This window comes from Euprymna scolopes, chromosome 43 (assembly GCF_053919585.1).
Source record: "Euprymna scolopes isolate OS-2025 chromosome 43, ASM5391958v1, whole genome shotgun sequence".
Taxonomy (NCBI): domain Eukaryota; kingdom Metazoa; phylum Mollusca; class Cephalopoda; order Sepiida; family Sepiolidae; genus Euprymna; species Euprymna scolopes.
In genome coordinates, this window is record NC_136524.1 from 38,541,599 (window position 1) to 38,561,537 (window position 19,939).

The 19,939-nt window shown below is 35.6% G+C and overlaps 1 protein-coding gene across 1 annotated transcript in view; it reads right to left on the reverse strand.

The window, feature by feature from the left end:
- LOC145268299 (uncharacterized) overlaps nt 1-19,939 on the reverse strand; it is a 149,694-nt gene that overhangs the window by 20,022 nt on the left and 109,733 nt on the right. The window lies entirely within an intron of this gene.

A 19,939-nucleotide genomic window follows, 5' to 3' on the forward strand; every position in this document is an offset into this window, starting at 1 on the left:
TGCGGTACCCACACAAACTTTCTTTATCATGCTACAAAATTGCGCTTGTCAATACACCAACACACACACTCCTAGTACCCACTACAACACATAAACACACTGAAGACTTTGCTCTTTCTTTCTCCTTTAACCGGCCTCTTTTGTTCCTATAACAACTGGCTACAAAACGTGTATAAAGAACTATTCTCTCCTTCACGACCTGGCATAATATTAAATCTTTATACACAAGAACACATCCAGCTACTAAGCCGTTTTTGTCTTGTACATGTTACTAACAAAGATGACAAATAAAGTTGTTTTTGAATATAGAATGAAACTCCATTTTGTTGTCTCCTTATTCTGTACCACTATGAACATATTATTCGCTTGACTTTTTTACACAAACACGTGAACATTTACTCACATGAAAATCACATTTATATTCTTATTTTTTGAATAAAAATGTTTTCTTATAAACTTTTGTGTTTCTCCATTTTTCATTCATAAAAATCTGCTTATGTTTTTACGTACTTGTACAGTTTAATTAAGACATTAAAAAATGAAAAGATAAAAAAAAAGGTCATATTGTACATATCTGTTATGGAAGAAAGTTCTCCAAAAAAATTTCACTTAAATGAAGAAAAAAAAAAAAAGAAAGTCAACTTCATACCCGGTGTATAATTTGGATTTTTAAAAAAATAATAAACGTTGTTTTTTTCTATATGTTTTTATGCTTATTTGCCAGGTAAATGTCTGAACATTCTTGTAAAAATAAACTTTATTCAATTTTATTCTTAAAAAAAAAAAATTCATGAGTACGCCAAACAGAGATTTATCAAAAAAATTAGTTTTGTTTTAAAATCGAAATCATTGACTTCAACTCCGTTGTTGGATATTAAAAATAATAAACGCGGTTTTTAATATATGATTTTATGCTTATTCGCGAGATAAAACTGTAAAAATAAGTTGTTTTTTTTATAAAGTTGTTTTTATGATGGAATGAAATTTGGCCTGTGGCATACTTTTTGGCGAGCTGGTGTTCTGGCGTCCCAAAAAAGAATCACCCCATTACTTGGTATTTAAAAAAGGATTCTGATGGCTTTATTCATGTCGTTTTCAAGATTTTACGATTTTGAAAATGTTTTGTTTTGCAACATCATTGCTGATTGGTTGCAGCAGTCAACTTCCTTTCTGGCTTGCCCAATCAGACACCATCTCTCTGGCAAGCTGAACACATGATGAAGTGCATAAAGGTTAAACCACAGCAACTCTCTCTCTCTCTCTCTCTCTCTCTCTCTCTTATTCCTAGCCCTTGCTGACTACACACTACTCTGTTGGAACAGGACTTCAACCAGGCTCTTAAGCCTCAGGTTGGCGATAAAACAAGCAAGCCAACATAACTACTGCTGCACATGGGTTTTAATTCAGCACACACACACACACAAACTCTCTCGTCCTACAGGACTGTCTCTAGTCTTTTGTGACGCATGTTTCTACTATTAAATTCAGAGATGAATAATCCGGTGCCAGGAAAACTCGTCCCGGGAAAACTCGTCTCGGGAAAACTATAGCACCCCCCCCCCCCCCCATAATATTTAAAAAAAATATTTTTACTTGTTTAATGTTTTTTTTGGTTTGTTTTTTTTTTGGGTTTGTATTACTGTACACATAGATTCGAAAAAGTTGTCAAAAAACAAATATATAACAAATAAATAATAAACTAGACAAAATATTATTAAAAAAACACCGAATATATGTCAACCTATGTCACGGTAATATATATTGAGCGAATTTCTAACAGTATTTTGTCTAGTTTATTATTTATAACACCTTTTCTCGAACTTACCGTGTTTAAGAGAGAGTCGGCCGCCATTTTGAATTTTCCAATACATCAGTAAACACTGCATGTTTTTCAAGCTGAATAAATATGTTACATTGAATAAAAACACAAAAAATATATCCAGTTTGGTAGAAAAGTAACTTATCTTGCCTTTGATAACATTTATTTGTTATATATTTGTTTTTTGACAACTTTTTCGAATCTATGTGTACAGTAATACAAACCCATAAAAAGTAATCACTAAATAAATTTATTAATCAATTTTATTGAAAACTCCGCTATCGTTTATCAAGAATCTTTTTAATTTAATTTTTTGTTAGTTGCTTTTCGAAGGGAGATATAGGTTTTATCCCCCCCTCTCTCTCTAAATTATATTTTAAAAAATATTAAAATTTATTATTTTCTTTTTAAAACCAAATCTCCCTCAGTAATTTCTTTAATTTTCTATTTTTTAGCGATTATCAAGACCCCCTAAGATGTGATATACCGGACATTATTTCTCGTTCTCCCGTAACACTCGACATGTTTTTTGTTTGTTTTCTGTTTTTTTTTTCTTTACCAAATAAATGATTCCAAATAAATTAAATAAACAACATAGTTGGCGAGGTAGAAAAATCGATTTTATCCTTTTATAAACAACAGTATATAAGTAAATTCTTTTTATATTAATATAAAAAAAAATATGCGGTCTCGTTTATGAACATAATAAACGCTTAAAAAAAAAAAAAAAACATTAAACAAGTAAAAATATATTTTTAAAAAATATTATGGGGGGAGGGCTGTAATTTATTTTAAAAACAATATCTCCTTCAAGAACGATCATAAAATGTGTTTTCAATCGATATTTATTCAATAAGGGACCAGTTTTCCTACCTAGTGAAAGGGGACGAGTTTTCCCGAGACGAGTTTTCCCGAGACGAATTTTCCCGGGACGAGTTTTCCTAAATTACTTGTTTCCCTAAAATTTAAAATTATTTTCTTGCAAATATAACGAAATTTGAAAATATTGGAAGCAGAGGAATTAGCCTCTAAAACTAAAGGATAGAAAGCTTAGCCCCCCCCCCAAAAAAAAATTAGAAAAGAATAATTAATTGAACAGATTAGGTATTTATTTTGAAATAAATATTTGAAAATATTAAAGGTAGGGGAGTTTTACCCTTATTTTACCCTAGAGGAAAGGAAGCCAAGCTCCACACCTTCCAATTGGTCCTAATTTACTATTACCGAATTGTACTTGCTTTGTTTTCAATTTTTTCCATTTATTAATTTGTACCATTTTTACCGGTGCTATTTTCTCTGGTGACATTTTTACTGAGCACTGAGGAAAATCTAACTCCTCAAAAAGGGTCATTTGATTGGAACAAAAAAAATTACTTCAATCTAGAAATATTTCTCCTTCACTGACCGAAAACAGAAAAGACAAAGTGCAGTATCATATCAGATATTATACTTTGCACATAACCAAAAGGCCACGATGAAAGTATTTTCATTTTTTTGTATGGTATGTAAGATTTTGAGAAACTCATTGAGAAATGTTTTTCCTTTGTACCATTTTTTCTTATTCGTTCCTACTTTTGTGCCACTTTTACTGGTACCATTTTTGCCAGTGCGATTTTTTATTTAAATACATGAAAGTTGATATTAAAAATGATTAAAGTCCATGTTTCAAAATGTTTTTATTTCCTATTTTTACTTGTTTGGAAAATAGGTCATGTTGACATATTTTTAATTAGCCAGTTTTAGGAATCATTTAATATACAAAGTGTAATTTTTTTTTTTTTAAAGAATTCTTTAACTATTTCATACTTCACAGTATTTTGGTTATAGTCACCTAACGTACTTCCTAATTTTCTGTGGAACGCTACCAGAAGCGGTGACAAGTAAACTCAGTTCCTTCATATTTATTTTGTATTGGATATGATGTTTGAAATTTTATTATGATTTCAATCATATTATTTGTTATTTTGATTTCAATAAGTTCATTTGTTATTCACGTTTCATTAATTTCATTTGTTATTTAGATTTTAATAACATCATTTGTTATTTTAATTTCATTAATTTCAATTGTTATTTTGATTTCAATAATTTCATTTTTAATTTTGATTTAAAAAATTTCATTTGTTATTTTGATTTCATTAATTGCATTATTTCGATTTCGATAATTTTATTTGTTATTTTGATTTCAATAATTTTATTTGTTATTTTGATTTCAATTGTTATTTTGATTTCAATAACTTCATTTATTTTGATCTCAATAATTTCATTTTTAATTTTATTTAAAAAATTTCATTTGTTATTTTGATTTCATTAATTGCATTTATTTTGATTTCAATTTCATTTGTTATTTTTATTTCAATAATTTTATTTGTTATTTTGATTTCAATAATTTCATTTGTTATTTTGATTTCAATAATTTCATCTTTATACTTTCATCGACATATATTTATTATAAAACTTAAAAAAACTTTATTTTAAAATTTAAAAATCTTATATTTTTATAATTTCATAAATATATATTTCTTATAAAATTTCAAATAAAATAAAACCTTTTTAAAAAATTTATTATTAAAAATGCAAATAAATCTAATTATGTTATTTTTACCTGTATAATTTTGTTAATTTTTATTGTATACTTTTCAATAATGTCTTTTTTTTGTATATTCTATTTCAATAAATCGCTTCAAAATAGAAATACTGAAGAACAATAAAAGTGAAGGCACTGATTTGCCTTGTTACCGTTTGATATAGAAAATTGGTAAATACATTAGTAAACTAAAACCATTATTTTAATGAACATTTAATGGAAATGCAGCAAAACAATTTTCAATACAAACCAGAAAATAATTAAGAAATTAATGGCAGATACCAACCATGTGCTTCATATAAATTTTTTTGTATTTTCCACAACAGCATGTAGAATTAATTCATGTTTTTTGTTTAGAATAAATTTATCGGAAGAACACTATGAGTGTAAAAAAAAAGACATGAATTTAAGTGAAAATGGTACAGGTTGAAATGACACCAGAGAAAATGGCACGTTAAAAGTAGCAACAATAAATAAGAAAAAAATACCAGAAGGGAATAATACATTTTAGTAAAAATAATACAAGTAAAATGTGCATGGTAAAAAAATGGCAACAGCAAAAATGGCACAAGTTGATGAACAGGAAAAAAAATTGGCACATGGAGAAAAATATAGACGAAAATCTCACAAGTTTATCAAAATCTTAGATAAATCTAGGGGAAACATTAACGAGTCTGTCAAATTAAGAATAACTTCTATCTATATTTAAAAGTAGATGAGGACTCGCTGTTACTCTCCCCCAACTTCTGCAAGAAGAAATGTGAGATTTTATCTTTTTAGACATTTACATGCGAACATATTAAAAAAAATAAAAAATTATTTTAGATAATTAAGTGGAAGATTAGTTTTGCATATAAATTTAACATAAAGTGATTCTAAATTTTCAGGTCATTCTAACTTTTAAGGGCAGTTAACTAATTTTTTTATATTGAACCTGAAGTCTGACTTGCAAAGTCATAAAACCACATGAAATTAGCTTTAAAAAAATGCACTGAATTTATCTTCCATAACAAAATCTTTTTAAGAAATATCGTTAACAGCCCTGCCTTAACATTTTCTAATAGCCTACATTAATTTGGGCAGCACATTTATGCCTGCCAAGATAGCATTTGCATCAAAATCTTTAACAGAGACTGGGCAACATTGTGCCAACATAGAACAGGAGCTCTTTGCATTTGATTTTGGGTGTGAACGCTTCTGGACTTACATATATGGAAATGTAGTACAAGTGGAAAGTGATCATAAGCTTCTGGTAATGATCAACATATAAAAATCTAGTTGCAGCTCCTCGTTGTCGCCAGCATATGCTGTTACGTTTGCAAGGATATGGTATGATGATTGTATATCGCCCTGAATAAGATATGGCCTTAGCAGATGGATTCTCAATAAGAAAGCTAAAGAAGACATTGACTTGAATCTGAGAGTGGATTTTGTTCAATTTTTAACAAAGAAACTAGCTTAGTTACATCAAGCAAATGACTCTTTATCTGAAAGTACATCTTTTAAATTGTTACGGTAATTGTTACGGCTTTACCTTTTCATGTGCTACAAAAAAAAAAATTCTTGTCTTTTTCTCTCTTACTTTCCCTCTCTGTACTGCTCTAACCAAGTATGCCGACTTGTCCCACAAATCCCAAAACCTCAACATAAAACATCTCCAGAATAAAAACTCGAATAAACCTAGAACCCCATCTTCCAACATAGACCCATACTATCATGTCTCCTTCTCCAACATCAGGGGTTTACGTTCCAACCTTCCAGAGATTGAAACCCAATTACAGGAGACGACACCGGACATATTCTTTCTAAGCGAAACTGGAATAGGGCCGACCACTTCCCTAGATGAGTTCATAATTAACGGATACTCTAACTTAACATCTAAATCTGACCCCCAACGTCGCCATGGGCATGGAATATGTGCCTACATTAAAGATGGCTTCCCATGTGGCAGGGATATCTCTAGAGAAGATCCTAATTTACGTTATATGTGCTTCCGGGTTGCACTTACTTACACCACTGCATTTATATTTGCCCTCTATCAGCCCCACAACAGCGGAGTTACTATCTTTAAGAGCATATCTGAGAAAATAGACCACATTCTGTCTGTACATCCCTCGGCTAACATCCACATCTGTGGTGACTTCACCGTCCATAACATCGAATGGCTGATCCACTTAAATAAGACGGACGAGGAAGGGAGGTTCTGTCATGATTTTGCCATTGCTTATGACCTCACTCAGATTGTTCGCAAGCCCACCCGTGTGCCCGATACACCCGGTCAATATGCAAGCCTCCTAGACCTTTTTCTCTCAACTTCCCCTGAGCTATGTTCATGTTCCATTCTTTCTCCTCTAGGATCCTCCAGCCACTCCGTCATATCAGTTAAGATAAAAATGAAATGTAATAAGTCCTCAGACGTACCCCTCCACCGTACTGTATACCGATACTCCATGGCTGACTGGGATAGCTTCCGTACATTTATATCTGATCTACCTCTGCATTCCATGTTTAAAAAGGATGTGTCCGCTATAGTATCAGACCTGACCGAATGGTTAATTGTAGGCATAGACCGATTCATACCATGTAAAAAATTCCAACAAAAATCTACCAGCCAGTCATGGTTCTCCCCAGAATGTGCTGCTGCCATCGCGCACAGAAATCACTTTTTCCATAACTACCAACGTAATAGATGCACTGAAACTAAAGCTGCTTTCAGGAACACCAGCAACCACTGTAAAAGAGTAATAAAAAATGCAAGAGAGCTATATGCCCAGTCTGTTAAATCCAAAGTAGCGTATCAGCAGCTTGGTTCTCACCAGTTTTGGCAAATAACAAATAGGATCCTGAACAGAAGTGTGCATTATATCCCAACCATTATCAATGGACCAGAGGTCATCTCGTCAGCATCAGACAAGGCCAAACTATTTGCAAAGAACTTTGCAGCTAATTCTACCCTATGCGACGAAGGCCATCAACTCCCCATATTTCCTCCTATAACACAGAACACACTAGGTAACATACAAATATCTGTGTATGAGGTCGCCAAGCTAATCAAGAACCTTGATTCCAGTAAAGCTACTGGCCCTGACGGCATCCAAATTATAGTGTTAAAAAAGCTTCAACCAGAACTTGCTCCCTTACTTACAAAACTCTCTTCCTGATCTATATCAATGATCTCCCTAAACACATACTTAAATCATTCGTTGACATCTATGCTGATGACACGACCATCTACAGCAACACATCAAAGGCTGTAAATGACAAAGTTCTCCCTGATTCTCTGTCCTCTGATCTTGAACGAGTGGTTCAGTGGGGGAAGACGTGGCTGGTTACCTTTAATGCATCTAAAACCAAGCTCCTATCTTTACATCATCAACGCTCTGATCCCCATCTGGCATCAATTAAAATGGATGGCTCTCGTCTAGGAAAAGCCCCATGTTTTGACAAGCTTCTGGGCTTGACCTTCATTCCTGATCTGAAATGGAACACGTACATCAAGTCTGTTGCCAAGGTCACTGGAAAGATGGTGGGATCCTTCTACCGCTCCAGAAGATATCTCACTACTGATGCAATTCTCTATCTATATAAAAGCCAAGTATGTCCAAGGATGGAATACTGCTGCCATATCTGGCCATAGCTGCTAAAAACAGCCTATCCTGCCTTGACAGAGTACAAAATAGACTTTGTGGCTTAGTGGGGGATGCCCTTTTCTCTTCCCTGCAACCTCTCTCCCACAGAAGAGACGTTGCAAGCCTATCTTTATTTTATCGTTATTTCCATGGCAGGTGCTCATTTGAACTCCAATTCCTGGTCCCCCCTCGCCAATTTATTATGAAAAACACTCGTCTAACTGAATTTACTGGCAAAAACTTTCACCACTCTTTATCTATGCCTAAATCAAAACGTAGATTCCATGAACAAAGCTTCTTTCTTAGAACTGCATGCCTGTTGAACTCTGTTCCGTCTGCCTGCTTCCCTCCTGGCTACAACTTGGATGTCTTCAAGTCCAATGTAAACAAATTCCTGATGAACCACCCCCTTAAGTAGACACTTTATTAAATATCCACACTAACGTACTGTACTTATAATAACCCTTATCCCTGAGTGGCTTCCGGGCCTTGATAAGTGGTGACCACCTTGTAAAAAAAAAGAAAAAAGAAAAATTCCTCGGCCTAACGTTCAAAGAAAATATGAGTTGGAACAATTACATTGAGAACATTGCCAGGATCGCTGCAAAGGTGGGTTCTCTCTACCGTGCTAGAAAGCTATTAACGCCTGAAAGTATCCTTACCTCTATAATTCCCACCATTCGCCCTTGTATGGAGTATTGTTGTCATATTTGGGCTGGTGCATCTGCCACTAGTCTCTCGCTCCTAGACAAAGTTCAAAAGAGAGTCGCCAACCTGATAGGTCCTGAACTGTCAGTTAAACTTCAGCCTCGGTCGCATCGACGAAATGTTGCATCCCTCTGCCTGTTCTACTAGTACTTTAACGGTGAATGCTCTGACGAACTGCAAGCACTTGTGCCCCCTCGATATAAATACCTCCGACAAACCCAACAAGCAGCTAAATCCCACCCCTTCACAGTAGAGATCCCTAGATGCAAGAAAGTTTTCTACTCCAGTAGTTTCTTCCCCAGAACAGCTAGACTTTGGAATTCCCTTCTGGGTCCCTTCTTCCCCGACTGTACTGACATGCAGAAGTTCAAGTGCAACGTGAACCGGCATCTTGCTGCCCAACTTCCTACACAGTATCCCTGATGCTTATGTCCCTGAGAGTAGCCCCCTACAACAAAGTGGCAATATGCCTCGTTTGGGGTGAAAATGAAATAAAAAAAAAACAAAAAAAAAACAGATGAGGATGTCTCACTATGTGAACAATAGGACATTATTCTAAGAGGCTGCCCAACACGTTCAGGGAGGTGAGACCATATTGGCATCATCAGGACAAACTATCTATTGAAAATGAAATTTTATTGAAATCAAACCAAATAATAATAAATTCAACATAAGGTATTAAAAAAAATACATTATGGACATTAAGGGATGGAAAAATGTAAGCTCCAAGAAAAAAAGTTGTGTCTTTTAGTACAACACTAGCGAGGGGTACCTGGCGTTGCCCGGGTGTTTGGAGGTGGAAACTCCGTGAGTGTGTGGGGTGGGGGTGGGGGTGGGGATGGGGTTAAAAAAAGTAAGTATGAGAATCGAACCCAAACCATTGAGGCAAAGTTGTAAATTAAAGTGTGAAAAAAAAAAAAGTGCAACGTTAACCATTGCCCCACTACAAGATGCTAACGGAAACCCGTTTGAATTTATTTAATTACTTGGATTTGGCAGGTGCCCGTTTTAATGAGTTAATGAGGTCAAGTTTGACTGCGGGATAGTATTTACTGCTAAACGCTTTTTTTTTCCCCCCAAGATGGTATAGGAAAAAGACTAACCCACATGTGGTGAGCGACAAATGTTGAATATTTATCTTCCCGAAAACGAGCAAATTAAATAGACAAGCGAGCTTCATTGTTAACTCTGAGATATTACGATTTATATGTGATATAAAAAGTTTTAAAAAGTTGTTAGGCGAGCGACCGCTTCTCTGAAAGAAGCCTTTTGTAGACACACAGAAAAAGCGAACACACGTACATACATACATACATTTTTGCTTTTATATTCATAGATTAATAAAGACATAAACAACATAATAGAACAATATATTCTTTGTCTGAAGCATAAAAAAGCACAGAGTGCAGAACCTCTGATGCCGCATGAAATTCCAATGAGGCCAAGGCAGATAGTGGCCAATAACTTATTTCACATTGAAAGTCTCAACTTTACGCTCATTGTAGTCTGCTATTCCGAGTTCCCATTTGTGAGATTGTTAAAAAAGTTCCCCAGTTTGAAAGTAATCAAACCGACAAAGCAAATATTTGGAGAACAAGGGATTCCAGAGAAAGTGATAAGTAGCAATGGTTCACACTTCAGCTCAGTTCATTTCAAGCAATTTGCAATATCACATGTCCTCACTCAAGCTTCCACAGTCGAATGGCTTGGTGGAATGTTATATCCAGGCAGTGAAATCTGCATTCAAGAAAGCTGCCTCAAGTGGTCATGACTTGGATATGGTATTATTATGCATGCAGACAACTCCCCTAAATCATACCAGATGAACTTCTATGTCAAAAGAAGCTACCTAAGAACATCCTAGTCAAATGCTCCAACTAAAACACCAACAAGGAGAAGATAAAAGGAGAAGTAAATAAGAAGATGTATCAGAAAATCTGCCCAAACTGTGTGTGTTTTAAAGAAAGAGGCAGGTGAGTGGTCTCCTGCATTTATCACACAATTCAGGAAAAACTCTGCATCCAAATCGATAGAACCTTAGGGTAAACCCATCCAGAACCAGAGAAAGTTCTGAGGTACACACAACTGAAATTCCTCAGGAGCCCACTAAAAAATGTACACCCAGTGTAGAAACAAACGGCACACAAAAGCAACAGTCACCTCTTAAACAAACACCTCTCAGAGTACAGGACATAAACACCTACAATAACCATACATCAGATAAAACAACCAGATCTGGACATATCATATCACCCGAAAGGTTTAGAGATGAAGCAATCACAAATTGACTTAAAAAAAAAATTTTTTATTGTTTTTTTTATTTTAATATTCTTTTTCTTCTCTTTTAATTTAGTAATCTGAAAGAAAGGAGATGTGATATTATGTTACTATTACCTCCCCTTAGATAACTCTTCAAAACGGGAGTTCAAAAAAGAGCCCTTGGCTTTGGAGTGCGGTATTGAAATAATAAAGAGAGGTTGCCATTATGACTACTTTCACTGTATCATGCATTCAGTGTTCTTCTTTCCTAAACAACAAATAATATTTCGTAGGGGGTGGGTATTTAACTATGAGTTCTCATCTACTTTTAAATATAGATATAATTTCTTGTTAAGCTGCCTTTATAACGCATGGGAAAAATGTTCACCTTTTGCTTAACTTGCTAGGGTTGTCTTAATTCTTGTAATAATAAAATTGACTTGCTCTACAAATAATCCCAAGTCCAGGGTGGCTTGCAACTTGCAACTATGACTTAAGGGTAGTGACAGTGTAAGTTATTTTTTGTTTACATCTTTCCAGGAATTAAGGCTCCCCCCCCCCAATAGTTAGGCAACAAGTGGACATTTTTTCTCCTCAGTGTAAAGATGACTTTGAATGAAAAAAAAAAAAAATGAATAAAATAAAATAACTGTGCCGAACATGCGCAAAAGTGCACAAGCGTATGAGTCAGGCCTACCTGCGGTGAAAAGCAAACCTGAAACCTTTCGATTACAAATCAAATCCACTAATGAACTACACCCATCTTACCCCAAAGTGACGATTTGGTTTCGCTCAACGGCTATGAAAAGAACAAGCCAATAAGTGATTTGCATGTTTTGAAATACACTTCTTTAATAACATGTTTTGCGTTATTGGATTTTCGTATCGTGGCGTGTTGATTTGGCAAGATTGTTGGTTCTGCTTGGGAACGTGTGTGTCAATTCAACGGTATTTATTTGTGCCGTAACATGTCAATTTAGTGATAGTATTTAGAATTGCATGGACAAATTTGTTAAGGACCATGCCGTCACATGTGAAAACAAACACACACATATATATATATATATATATATATATATATATATATATATATATATATATATATACATTTTTTTTCTGATGCTCTCTCCCTGGTGAGCGACAATAACTTCAAAACAGTTTTGGCAGATTAAAATATACTGCATTTGGTATAAGTCATTTACTTTATTTTTTATAATTTTTCAACTGTTAAGTATTCTACACTTTTACCAAGTGAGGAAATATTTTCAAATGTAGGAGGTATTTAAAATATGGGGGAGGTATAACCCCTATTTAAAATTATAGTAACAGAACCCTACCCCCATCCAAATACTTACTAAAATAATTAATTTCATTTTCTTGAAAATAACAGAATAAATTTAAGAAAATATTTATTTTAAAATATGGAGGAAGGGGGTGTAGTAGTCTAGGGTATAGAAGGAAATGCGTGTTCCTCTCGCGTTCGGGTGTCACCAATTTGTTGAGGTGGTGCAAATTAGGAATAATGAATTGAATTTAGAAAGAGACGAACTACGTGTTTATTTGAAGTAAACGAACTAGGATTTATTTCGTGAAGAAACACATGAAAGAAAAGGGTACAACACGTGTTCATATCCACGTTCATCTTTCGCTGTTTACTGGTGGGAAGGAAAGTCTATTGTCATAGAGAGAGAAAGAGAAAAAGTCAATCCAGTTTAGTGTGTGTCTCTCGCTGTTAGCTGGTGAGGAGGAAAGTCTATTGTAGTATAGAGAGAGAGAGAGAGAGAGAGAGAGAGAATGAGAAAAAGTCAATCCAGGCCATGGTGATAGAAAACGTGTAAGGTGTACGCGTGGTCACTATCATTTGTTCGCGTTTGGGAAGAGTGAGTAATGTAGTGGAAATGGGAATGATAGTCCAGCGTGTACACAAAGACAACGATAGAGGGTTGATATCAGTTAAACTGTGCGCCATGTTAGCAGTCAGCTTCGCGAAGGTATTCTCAGGCACAAGTTGTATGTAGAGGGAGAGAAAGAGTGAGAATGTCAATCCAGTTCATGGAGAGAGAAAGTGTATAAAGTGTACGTACTGTTTGTTAGCTTTTTGCCCCACATGGTAGCGAGTGGTGTGAAGCATGGACGCGCGCCTCCCAAAAAGGAGGCGGCTGGTTTGCCAAACCTCTCAGCTCGAGAGCTGGTCCGAAAAAGGAAGATGCTGCTTATTGCTCTTGCTTTTATAATTGTTTCCGGTGGTCTTTTGCGCATGTGTGGATTTCCTTTGAAAGGGAAGTGACGTTGTCCATCTGTGCGTACATGTGCATATGTTAGCATGTGTGTGTATACATGTGAATGTGAGTGTATATACGCGAACGTGAATAAATGTACGTGTGTGGACATGCGCACGTATGTTTGTGTGCGCGTATGTATATGACAAGTAATATAGCTTGAGATGTGAACGTGTGTTTTTGTGTGAGACTAGGAAAGGCTCCCACAGGGGCTTAGCTCTTATTTAAAACTAGAGGTGAGAAAAATACCTTCACTCCACACACACAATAGAAAAATTGATTTTATTTACTTAGAAATAATAGTAAGTACTTATTTAAAAATATTTATATAAAAATATGAGAGGTAGGGTTAGCCTCTATTTAAAAATACCAGAGGGAGCCTCTCCTGAGTGATCCTAATTTTCAATTACTAAATTGTTCTCACTTTGTATCATTTTTTTCCCCTATTTATTCACTGGTGCCATTTTTACAATGCACCTGGGGAAAAATAAAGGTAAAAAAAAAAATCCCACAATGAGCTTATCTAAATCTTGGATGTAATAGCTAAAGGAGAAACATTAAAAAAAATTGTCAAATTAAAAAAGAAAGAAAATAGTAAACCCAATTATTAGGGGTCTGGAAAATCTGTCTTCATTACTACATGATTTTTTTTTGCCATTTTGTGCCATTTTTCACTTCATTTGTCACTTTGTGTCATCCCCCCCCCCCTATTTATTCACTGGTGTCATTTTTACCATATGCACCTGGGGGAAAATGTAGATAAAAATCTCATAACGAGTTTATCAAAATGTTGGATACAATAGATAAAAGAAAAAGATTAAAATGTTTATCAAATTAAAAAGAAAATTCTAACACGAGGAAAGGAAAACAATGTACTGAACTTATCAGCGCTTTGGAAAATCTGTATCAATTACTGACACACACACGCACGCACGCACGCACGCACGCACGCACGCACGCACGCACGCACACACACACACACACACACACACACACACACAACGGCTAAAAAATTAGTTATCCTTATCAAAGGGAAGCAACTCTGTATGAACCTGGAGATTAAAGACCATTATATATGGACAAAATATATCAAACACCATTATATATGGACGAAAGTATCAAGTTCATTGGGTCTATTTAATTTTATAAATAAAATATCAGATTTTCATTAAGTGTTCATCTCATTATTTCATCGTAGCAGAGCATGGATGTTCATCTGTCAAAAGTTCAATGATTAAATGATCATCCTTAAGGGATGATTGATGATACATGAGGCAAGGGTTCTGCAATCACTTACCACTTTTCTCACCAACATAGATATGAAAAGAGAATGAAGATACACCATCCAGAGTTATTTACAGGTTATGATCAGAAAGAAACGTCCTAGTAATGGTAAAAACCTCACCACCAATACCATAACCCTGAAGTTTATGCAGAAGACCAGAATGTCAAACACTATCGAAGTGTCAAGTGTTATGGCCCTATTCTCACCTGAATTATCCATAAACTGCTCAGGTATAACAGTTAAATAAATTATCAGTAGTTGAATGAAAACCATGAAAGCTATATTGAACATCATTGATGATGGCCAGACTTACTGTTAACCAATTCTTCAAAACATTGGGCAATAACAGAGAGGATGTTTTGTTGGGTTAAACCGATTACCAATACAGATCATCAGGAGCAAAGGTGTACATGATTTTAGTTTAGTTTTCTTAATGCTAACTGTCAATCCGAAGCAGGTACAAGCATTCGTGAAGAAAGCCATCACTAGCTGCATATCTACTGGGGAGTGTGTCACCAGGTCAGCATCATCAGCATACAATAGCTCCCTAACACAAGTATTTTGGCTTGGAATCTTCTGAAGTTGAACACCTTCCCAGTCATTCGGAATCTAATATAAACACCCATATCGCAATCACAAAAACCATACGAGCACATAAGTCAGATAGAGCAAAAACAATGTTGGTGCAACTATATCACCCTGCTTTACTCCATTATCAATGGGGAATTCTTCCCAGAGCCGATCATTGAAGTTGACACAACCTTTCATTTGAAGTTGCTTGAACTTTTTTGTAAAAGCAGGAGCACAGCCAAATCTTTCCAGCATTTTGCAGACAGCCCCATGGTTGACTGTGTCAGATGCCTTGGTTAAGTCCACAAACACCTGGTAAAGAGGCATATGCTGCTCAATACATTTTTCCAAAAGCTGTCTAGCAGAAAACACCATATCCACAGTTCCTCATCCACCTCTAAGACCAGACTGAGATTCCAGAAGGATATTAGGACAGATATACTTCTTAAATCGGTTTAGCACTAGCCTTGCAAATACCTTTCCTACTGCAGTCAGCAGTGAGATGCCTTGATAATTTCCACAATCAGATCTTGAACCCTTTCCTTTGTACAACATAATCAGAATGATATCTATCCAATCTTGGGAAACCGGGTCACCTTGCCATACTGACAGTATCAAAGAGTGGACGACACAATGTACATTCACACCACCATGTTTCAGTAGCTTGACAGGAATGCCATCCAACTCAGGGGCTTTGTTCGAGTTTATCTGTTTTATGCAGTCAACTGTTTCCATGAGAGTCAGTTCAGCATCAAGTTCCAGGTAAAAAGAACATTGAGGGATACTTTCTATTGCAGCAACATTAACATTGGATGGGTTATGAAAAAGATCATGAAAGTGTTCATGCCATTGATGGAAAATTTCATCTGATGTTTTCAGCAAGGTTCTCCCATCCTTCGCCAGTAGTGGTGTAGTTGAAGAGAATTTCGGACCATAAGCCTGATGAAGCAAAGTGTAGAATGTCTTGACATCTCTATGATCGTAGGCAGTCTGGAGAGGTCAGACTACCATTTGTTTTTTATTTGGCGCACACAACACTGAACCTCACTCCGCACAGAAGAGAAGTAGGCATATATAAAAAGCTGGCCTGTTCAGAGATGAAGAGTTGAGAAGTTTCAAATAAGCTTTCTGCTTTCTATCAATTTGAAGGTTAATTTGATTGGAATTATCAGCAAACGAATCTCGATATCTGGAAACCTTCACTCCAAGAGTGTCAGCACCTTTTTGGTATATTGTATCTCTTACTGTCTCCCAATCACGATCTGATAAATCCACTTGGTTAAAAGCAGATTTCAAGGAACTTCATATGATTGGATCCTTTAATTTGGAAACATCAATACGCTTGGGCACTTTGACTCCATTGAAACGACTTTTCTTGCGAATTGTAATTTTCAGTTTAGCTCTGACCATTAAATGATCAGTACCACAGTCGACACCACGCATTACTCTAACTTTGCAAAAATTTCCAAGATCACCATGTCTGCATAGTATGTAATCAAACAAATGGTCATGTTTAGACTGGGGATGGAACCAGGTCTCCTTGTTTTTCTGGTGGGGAAAAGTGTTGGTGATAACAAGTTCACTGCAGAGATGGAGAAGCAGCATACCATTTGAATTGACTCTACCAATACCATATGGACCCAATGGAGGCCAAGTCTAATCGTCTGAGATGACCCATGCATTCAAGTCACCAAGAATCACCAAACTTGGCAAACCGGTGATAACAGATCTAAGCATATGATAAAAAGAAGTAATATCTTCAGACGAAGTAAGAGTCGGCACATAGACAGAAAAAACATTCATGTAATGACCAGCAGTAAGGGGAATTCTCATTCTCATTGCACGGTCATTTATGCCAACTGGCTGCTCTATCTTATCAATTAAGGAGTTAACTGCCTCTCCTTTTCAGATCTACTAGACCAGAAGATCGTGTAGCTTGACTCATGCTCAACCAGTTGATCCTCACTTGCGAAACGTGTCTCAGAAAGTGCAGCAATGTCTATATTGTGTCTTTGCAATTCCTTAGCCAAAATTTCAGTCTTCGATTCTAGTCTTTTACCATTATCAATAAATGTTTTCACATTCCAGCAACAGAGCTGGAGTGGGTGTCGTTTAGCATAATATCTTCTGTCCCTGTTAATATGAACAGCCGTCAGCTGCAGGTTGCTAACCAGCAGGTCAAAGACAGTTTTGTTTAGGACATATTTTCTTGTCGCCTCCAAAATTCTTGAGTGAGCAGTGCTATCCTGAAAAGGCCACTCAGTCACAAAAAGCCCCACCAAAGCACACAACTGCCTAAGTATTGTTGTGATAAGCAGTGTTAGGATAGGCCTTTTGTTGCCTGTGTGCAGATCAGTTATTACATGCTTCCAGACTGTCAGGCCTCCATGCGTCACAACTTTTCCATCGCCACAGGACTTTATTTTTTAGACAAATGTCTGAGGGAGTATCTATACAAAAATGTTATTTGTACAGTAGCTAAGTCTCTCTCTTTGTTTAAAATGTTGAGATCCAGCAACAAGCAAGAGCAAGATAGCCAGCAACAAGTCAAACTGCAGACCAACTTAATGCAGGTACTGGCCTTCCACTTTATGGTTTTTTAAATCAGAGATTTGCTTTTCCTAGAGGGGTTGCCTTCGTCACAGCTTATAGGAGCCCTCTCCACCCCAATGCTATTCAGTCCATGTCCCGGACTTAGGTTGCTGGGCACCAGAGCATATTCTACAGGCAGTGGGTCATGCATGCCGCAGCTGACAGGGCCTAAGCTTCTCTGGATGTTTCTGTCAGGATTACCTCACCCTTAGCCTTTGGTTAAAGAACCTTGGCATACGTGTGCATGAATATATATATATATATATATATATATGAGTTGGTGCTAATATATAGTGTGTATATATATATCGCTAACAAAATATTTATGTCTGTGCATGTATAGTTTTATATATATATGTGTGTGTGTGTGTGTGTGTGTGTGTGTGTGTGTGTGTGTGTGTGTGTGTGTGTGTGTGTGTGTGAGTTGGTTCTAAGTTCAAATGTATTGTTGATTTGTAAGTCACTGAATTCGTTCTAAGAAAAGACTATAAGTGCTGTTCATCTCTAAACATAAGGGGAGATAATGCAGTTTATACTATTACCTGACTACTTGCCTCTTACCAACAATTATGTTCATTGAAACAATATTTATTAAAGGCAGTGAAGTTTAACAGAAGACAATGAAGTTTGACATAATATGGAGAAAATCCATTTTTCCAATAAGGGATATTTTTGATGAGAAAACAAAAAAGACAAAGGGTGCCATGTGGAGCAACAAGTTTCACAAATAAGTATTTTTTTCCGTTTGACATTCCGAGATATATAACATAGATATTTTCAAAGATTTTGTACAATTTTGTAAAAAACAAATTTATATTGTTTTTTTTTAAATTCTAATTTAGTATTTTGCTTCTAATGTCTGTTCAACACACTATCATCGCTTTTTTTTAAAAATATTCATGTCTGTCTGTGTATAGTTATTCAGAGAAATAAATATATTTTACTCTACAAAGAATGACGAATACTATTATGTTCCTATTTGCTTGTCTCCCCATGAAAGAAAAATTAGCCAAAAAGTCGTTTTTTATATGTTGAAAAAAAATCGAGCTACAAAAACAAGAAGAGGAACACTGGATAGGAACCGAAATGAAAAAACATTTCGATCTGAAAGGAGCTCACTTTCACTGAGTGAGAAGAGAAAAGATAATGTTTAGTATAAGCCAAAAGGTCAAATCAAGAATTGTGAGGAATAGTTCACATGAAACATTGTGAGATATTGTGCACATAAGACATTATTAGGTATAGTTGACATGATGGATTGTGAGGTATAGTTCACATGAAGGATTGTGAGGTATAGTTCACATGAAGAATTTGAGGTATAGTTTACGTGGAGGATTGTGAGGTATAGTTCACGTGAAGGATTGTGAGGTATAGTTCACGTGGAGGATTGTGAGGTATAGTTCACGTGGAGGATTGTGAGGTATAGTTCACATGAAGGATTGTAAGGTATAGTTCATGTGAAGGATTATGAGATATAGTTCATGTGAAGAATTTGAGGTATAGTTCACGTGGAGGATTGTGAGATATAGTTTACGTGGAGGATTGTGAGATATAGCTCACATGAAGGATTGTGAGGTATAGCTCACATGAAGGATTGTGAGATATAGTTCACATGAAGGATTGTGAGGTATAGTTCACATGAAGGATTGTGAGATATAGTTCACATGAAGGATTGTGAGGTATAGTTCACATGAAGGATTGTGAGATATAGTTCACATGAAGGATTGTGAGGTATAGTTCACATGAAGGATTGTGAGATATAGTTCACATGAAGGATTATAAGATATAGTTCACATGACTGATTGTGAGGTATAGTTCACATGAAGGATTGTGAGATATAATTCACATGAAGGATTATAAGATATAGTTCACATGAAGGATTGTGAGGTATAGTTCACATGAAGGATTGTGAGGTATAGTTCACATGAAGGATTGTGAGATATAGTTCACATGAAGGATTGTGAGGTATAGTTCACATGAAGGATTGTGAGATATAGTTCACATGAAGGATTGTGAGGTATAGTTCACATGAAGGATTGTGAGATATAGTTCACATGAAGGATTGTGAGGTATAGTTCACATGAAGAATTGTGAGATATAGTTCACATGAAGGATTATGAGATATAGTTCACATGAAGGATTATAAGATATAGTTCACATGAAGGATTATAAGATATAGTTCACATGAAAAATTATAAGATATAGTTCACATGA